Source organism: Temnothorax curvispinosus, unplaced genomic scaffold, assembly GCF_003070985.1.
Source record: "Temnothorax curvispinosus isolate PA1 unplaced genomic scaffold, ASM307098v1 QBEX01005107.1, whole genome shotgun sequence".
Classification (NCBI taxonomy): Eukaryota; Metazoa; Arthropoda; class Insecta; order Hymenoptera; family Formicidae; genus Temnothorax; species Temnothorax curvispinosus.
The window spans coordinates 334-6,341 of record NW_020214887.1 but is presented as its reverse complement, the minus strand read 5'-3'; the positions used below and the strand labels follow the sequence as shown (position 1 = coordinate 6,341).

At 35.2% G+C, this 6,008-nt stretch overlaps 1 long non-coding RNA gene across 2 annotated transcripts; it reads left to right on the top strand.

Moving 5' to 3' along the window:
- Positions 1-473: 473 nt before the first annotated feature.
- LOC112454501 lies at positions 474-5,263 on the top strand. Of its 2 annotated transcripts, XR_003040735.1 has the most exons (6): positions 474-557; positions 749-963; positions 1,150-1,341; positions 3,689-3,719; positions 3,833-3,911; positions 4,518-5,263. It is a non-coding gene; the product is annotated as an uncharacterized LOC112454501 (long non-coding RNA). The 2 variants fall into 2 exon arrangements; XR_003040734.1 differs by lacking the exon at positions 3,689-3,719.
- Positions 5,264-6,008: the final 745 nt, after the last annotated feature.

Below are 6,008 nucleotides of genomic sequence, written 5' to 3'. Positions count from 1 at the left end.
CGTGATAACAATCTAGAATAAATACAACTATTATCTTTGTGTCATATAGATATATTGTATGTAAGTTTAGTAGTTAATAGATGATATATATACATTTTTTCAAGTATATGTTTTCAAAAGTACCATTTACTTACTAGGTAATAGATAAGCTTAAAATTAAAAACACTTACAATTAGCTTCATTATTACTTATATACTACACAATGAATTGCCTCTCATACAGCTATTAATTAATTAATTTGCAGAAATTTAATATAAGAGCATGCCGTCATGTTTTGTCATATTCTAACGGATAAGAAATAACGAAGTTCTGTCTGACAGGCATTTACTTATTTATGCTTCTAATTAATTCGTAGGATCTCTATCTAGCGATAAGCATCGAATTGCGTAATCATTAGTAATTACATTATGCCTATGAAAGTGCACAAGCATATTACATATCGTACTGTGCGTACGAATATCGCGTCGCCAGATTTTTCACGATCGCCAGTATCGTTGTGATCGTTCTACTATTTGCGGAATTATTGGAGCATGATTCGCAGCTAGGAGTGAGAAAGCGTAAGTAGACCATGTCAATACACATACGCGAGCGCACACGTAAATTCGCATTAAGCCACGAGCTGGCCTCATCAGCTTCATAGATTAGTAAGATAATAGATACAAATTCTGCAACTACAAGAGATTCAATTTCGTGCATACGATGCTATGAGAAGATATTTCGTGTAAACTTTTAACTCTGATTGTTTCAGATTTCGTTTAACAAGAGCCCGGCTTTAACTTTAGCTTTATGCCAACATATGTTATGGTCAGTCAACTGCTCAAGATGTGGCAAAGAGAAGTGATATGGCGCGACGATACGGTCATCTCTTCAAAGATCGGATCCAATCTTCTCGGATATTGACTGCGCTATATCATACTCCGTGCTCTTCCTCGCTCTTTTCTGACCACCAATAGAAGCAGCACGGTAACATCGATGGAAACTCCGGTATTCAATCCCTACTGCCGTACCACTACCCCTTCCGTCATACCCGCTGCTTCTCATTTCTCCGCCTTTTCTTCTCTGTCTGCCTCGTTCCTTCTCCCATAACTTCAACAATTCCAATAGTCGTTAATCTGTCGGAAACTTTCGGAAAACTTGCCGTTATTGCAGGTAGATGGGCGGGACCGTACGAGTTGGATGAGAGAAGAGAAGAGAGTGAGAGACGAGGAAAACGTCGGAGATGGAGGAGAAAGAGGAAGAGACGCAGTGGGGATTTCGAGTCTGACTGTATAAGGAGGAGGGTGGTTCGTGAGAGTGGCTCAGGGTGCTACCCCCAGATGGGTGTTACAGGGGTGCAGGGTGGTAAGTTAAATAAACTTGTTTAGTTTCGCGGAAAGTTCTGCACGGCCATTGTATTCGACTGCCGTGCTACCGAGTTTGCTGCGAAAGTTTCGAATAGGAACGAACTCACTTCCCCATTACGCTTTATTCGCTTGTTTTGCTGGCCCGCCCCGCCCCGCCCCGCCGTGCCGCGTCGCGCCGCTCTACGCAACGCCACGCCGCGCCGTGCCATACCGCGCCACGCCACACCACACTACGCTATATCACGCCACGCCGCGTCTCTGTGCCAAGTCAAATCGTGCGGAAGCCGAGTCACGCCGCCAAATCATTCTTATAATGATACCGCAAATGTTTACAAATCAATCTTAATTATATGAATCAGATCGGTACGGATTTAAAGAATTTTTTAAGAGACTTTTTGTGTTATGAAATAATCCTTAGTAATCTGAATGCATATCACATGGTAACTTACAATGCATATTACATTGTTAGATTTTTCGTATATGTTCGATCTTATTACTACTATATTACTATTTGACCTACTCGTTTCATGCTTTCATGTTCGCTTGATAAGCTGTCTGATAGATATCAATATCTATAGATAAGATAATGATTTTGATTGCATAACATTGATAAAAAGTTTAAATAAAAACTCGTAAAAAAGTAAATCAATATTACTTAATGTTTAACCCTTCGCCCGTAAACTATAATTTGACTGGCATCGTCCGTAATCTGGGTCGTAAATGTTCTGTCGTTATTTTGACCTAGTAAATAGTGTTCAAAAAATCTGAAAAAATTCTGTAATACTTGTATACTATCCTATTTTATAATCCCAAAGTTTATTTAGCGATTCGTTATAAAATAAATTGTTTATAAATAATTCTTTATGCAAAAAATTAATAAAAATCCATTTTTATTAAAAAAATCATATCTCATTGAATTTTAAATCAAAATAAAAAATTCCAACGAGGTTTTATAGTTAAATATGTGTACTTTCAAGAAAAAATTCTGTATATGGGTCATTTTCAAAAAGTATAATTATTCTGAGGATTGAAAATGGCGTTTTTCGGGTTAAAGAAAAATAAGACTTTTAGCGTAATTTTTACATTATTTTATTAAAAAATTATATAAAATCATTTAAGAACATTAAGAGTGATTTATTCTGTCCAAGAATTAGCACATGACAAACATAAATTTGTGCTTGTATCGAAATCGGAGTCTCCGTCAGCTTCTTCAGGCCCAGACACGTGCTCCTCGACTTCCTCGTGGTCTGACTCATTTTCAGAAGCTTCATCCTCAACTGCGTGACGTCTTTCTCGTAAATAATATCTGATATTTGTCGCTTGATCATTCATTGTACTCTGAAAGTACATGTAATTTCTTTTTACACGTGTTTTCATCCACTCATTTTGAGGTTATATATATAATATACACAATCATAAAAAAATATCACTTATATAAGTTAAAAATAACTGTAGTAATATGAAAATGACGTTAAATTAATTTTACTTACTTGCACGAAAGTCTGGCACTGTCCGTAATCAGGGTCAATATTGGCACTGGACGCACTTTGACTCGCTGCTGGTCAAGCACACACTGGCGAATTCCAATGAAACTTACGAAACTTTGGGCATGAGTTCTCCCCACTACCTACTTTTTTTACGAGGGAAAGCAAGCCCTCCCCCCTTTTCATTTCGGCGGTATTCTATTTTGAATTTCGGCTTGTGCCATTTACGACCCAGATTACGGGCGAAGGGTTAAATTTAATCAGATATCTCTACGGTACACCGCAGTTTTAATTTGCAACATATAATGTAGATTTGTGATTATATTCTACAGTACGTCGAGATTTTTACACTCACTGTTCGAAATCTCATTACGCGACAAACATTTCGTCGGTTTTAGATCTCATACATGCAGTCTCATATCGCGAAAATTATGTGATTATTGTATACGTCGATATTTATAAGCGATATATTATATCAATATTAATTATACATAACAATTTTCTATTTATTTATTGGTGGCTATTTGACAATTATATTTCTGTACCTTAGGGGTAAGGAATCGTATCTTCAGTTTCTGTCAAAATTAGAGTTAATTTACTTTTTCCAATATACCAGGAGTTGAAATTGTATAATATGATAGACGGTCTTATATCCATTATTACTATAGTTGATCCTAAGGTACAATGTTAGAAAAAGTCGAATTAGAAATTTTTATAGAAATAACAAACTTTAAATTATGTTTCTTAAATTTTTAATAATGGAGATACGATTCTTTATTTCTAAGGTACAGATTTAGAGAGCTGCATTAGCAATTGTATCATTAATCATTTAGAATACTATATGAATATTTCACTTTGCAGACCGTCCGAGTTAAAACTAAGATTCTGAAGGGTAAAAATTACATATTATTGGAACTAATTAGGGAGTACCTGAGCAAAAAAAAAGAGAGGAAATATGAAAGGAGAGAAAGAAGACGATATAAAATACGATTATTCGTGCTGCAGGTGGTAGTGCTGCGATGGCGAAGTGACCTTGGCAGTCAGGAATCCGGTCTGACAACATGGATCGACACAACCCACTGGCGTAAGAATCCCTTCGTCCATCCATCTATGCATCCACTTATTCATCCGCGACGTCGCCGTCGTGGATTGGCCTTACGATCGATATGCGCTGGATAAATATTCTACGATTAAATTATATTTGTTCCAAACTGAATGACCAGAGCTCCATTTAAGTTCTTTGAAATCGTAGATGAAAAGACTTCAGTATTGCTTTTTGACGTGATATAACGTATATACCACATGACTTGTCGCGATGTAAATATTTACTCGTGAAAGACTCATTAATTTAAAACGATCTTGTTCATTCTTTCATTCTTTATCAAACATTGATAATATCAAATAATCACACACATTTTATTAACATTTACATTGTTAAAAACTATCATTGCATAATAAAGAAAGGAATTGTGGCAATTTTTTTTTTTTTAATCAAAATCCCATTACAATATAGCAGCTATACAACAAAATCACGCGTGTCTTGCATTTGCACGCACTCGTATCAATATAAATTCTTATTTTTTCCTCACTCTTTTTCGTTGTTTTATCTATCACTTAGTCGTTAAGTGCATCGGTTTGTCGAAATTTTGAATGTAAGTTTATGTGGCTATGGTCATATTTACACGAGCAGATCCGAACGAAAAGGAACGAACGAAGCACGCGCCCGTGCTGTACGAGTTGAACGGCCTTAAGGACTCAGGTGCGTGCACCAGGTGTTCGTCGTTTTGCGAGTAAACGTGCGAACGAGCGACAAGAATGAAACTATCAAAGGAAGAAGAGAGAGAGAAAAGGAAGAGTGACATATCATAACCGAATGAGAAAGATGATCGAACGAGGGCATAAGAGGATGAGTGGATCAACAAGAACATATCTATTATTTCGGAATACCGCTGTTAAACCGCCAAATAAACCATCCTGTAATTGAAGAAATTTTGAAATTGAATCAATTGTACAAATCAATTGCGGTATAGGAAAAGAAATTCGAATATTGGAAAAAAGATGACATAAAAGTCTTATTTCTTTTGAGAGATGAGACTACATACTACGCTGAGCGTAATATAAATCCAATCGCGTTCAATTATGATGCAAGTTCGCATATAAAAAGTATCACGGAGTAAAATCAGAGAGGAAATCCGTATATCGCATTAGCTATTTTTCATTAAATGGAAACTCGTCACAGTTTAATTGAATTCGATATCATCAATAATAGAATGCCGTAAATATATTGACAAAATCTAGTCTTACTTCAATATAAATCAAGTAATAGCGTGGGTCGATAGAATTTGATAATACCGACTGATCCATCATAACATGAATTTAAATATTAACAATCGCCAGAAACATAAAGAAATATGTATTATTATATATAGTATGTAAATAAATGAGAATAAATGCTTTTATTTTTCATCAATTTGAAGTCACAAAAATGACACAAAATTATTTTCAAAGCAAAATTCGAAATATTTATAATATTACTATAATACTACTACACACATCTGTGCATTCGGCCTATTTTAACACGGCGCAATGGATGTCGACGCACATCTCGTGTAACTAGAAACTAGTACGTACGTACTAACGTACGTTTTTTCACTAATATCAAATTATGTGTGGTGTATATGTATTTGTCACCTCGCTTTCAAAGTGCCTATTCAATAGTAGGTGTAATTCAAAATTGTTCAGTTTAGTTTCGCAATAGTTCAGTTTCACTAGTAATTCAATTTCGTTATGGCGTGCAGATACACGCAACATATATTGTGTGTGTGTGTGTGTGTGTGTGTGTGTGTGTGTATGTGAGCATAATCTTGTCAAAATAAAATGTAGTTATGTCGATAGAAAAGATTCGGAAAATTTAGTCGTCCTAACAAACTGCAAAAATAACGTAAATTCTGAGCATTGTCATTGATAAAAATTTATACAAATTTTATTTTGAAGATAACCAACGCGTTACACTTCCTCAGCATTAAATATAATGATCAGAAAAAATTGCTCGTAAGACCAAAAGATTGGCTTCTGACGTCTCACAAGCTAATGAGAAGGATTGAGCTATATTATAAATATATATAAGGAACTAATTATATTATTAATATAGACTATTAACTGTAAGTATGCCAAAATTATA